Source organism: Egretta garzetta, unplaced genomic scaffold (genome assembly GCF_000687185.1).
Source record: "Egretta garzetta isolate BGI_Z169 unplaced genomic scaffold, ASM68718v1 scaffold140, whole genome shotgun sequence".
Taxonomy (NCBI): domain Eukaryota; kingdom Metazoa; phylum Chordata; class Aves; order Pelecaniformes; family Ardeidae; genus Egretta; species Egretta garzetta.
This window is the reverse complement of record NW_009258376.1, coordinates 359,798-360,538: the sequence shown is the minus strand read 5'-3', so window position 1 is coordinate 360,538 and position 741 is coordinate 359,798. Positions and strand designations below refer to the sequence as shown.

The 741-nt window shown below is 59.9% G+C and overlaps 1 protein-coding gene across 1 annotated transcript in view; it reads right to left on the bottom strand.

Annotated features, from left to right (window-relative positions):
• The window catches only part of ANTKMT (adenine nucleotide translocase lysine methyltransferase), a 34,276-nt gene that overhangs the window by 347 nt on the left and 33,188 nt on the right, over nucleotides 1–741 (bottom strand). The gene's annotated exons all lie outside the window — the stretch shown is intronic.

The following is a 741-nucleotide window of genomic DNA, read 5'->3' as shown; positions in this document are numbered from 1 at the left end:
CCCCCGCGCCGCTGGCTCGCAGCAATGCCTGTGGCTGCTGCAGGTCTCGGCGCTCCACAAGACTCCCTGCTCTGCCTTACCGAGCCCGACGGCGGAGCGTGGACCTTAACGGGCACCCGTGACCGGGAAGAGTGCTGGGTAGCCAGCACCGTGGGGGACATGGGGACGGTGCTCCCAGGGCTGCACTCCCTTGGGAAGACGCATGAAAGAGGGTCCCAGACAGGGTCACATCCATCAGCTGCAATGGGCTGCGTTGCTGGAAAACATCCTCCTGTTTGGCTTTTCATTCCAGCATGAGCAACCCTGGGATTTTCTTCACCTCTGGTCTCTTATTATCTTTGCCACTGTCCGAGATCCTCTCTAAGTAAACCCTCCCTTGAGCTCGCTCAGCCAAGTCGGGGTGCCAGGGACCGACTTACCACGCTGGGGGCCAGGAACACGATCACGTTGTAGCAATCAGAAAGATTCACCTTAAAAGAGAAGGAAAAGGGGAATGAAAGGAGCAGCCGGCAGAGAGGGGAGCAGCGGGGGGAACCATTCAAGCAGCCAAAGGCTTTGCGGGAGATCTTCTGAACCTCGGAGGAAGCAAAGATGCCCCACAACATCTGGGCCGGGGACATGCCGGTGTGACGGGGAGCTGGGTGCGAAAGCAGTGCCTCTTGCGAAACACCCGCCTCCAGCATCCTCCCAGAACCACGTTCCCTGCCCTGGGGTTTCGCCGCTCAGGCTGTGGGTATCCGC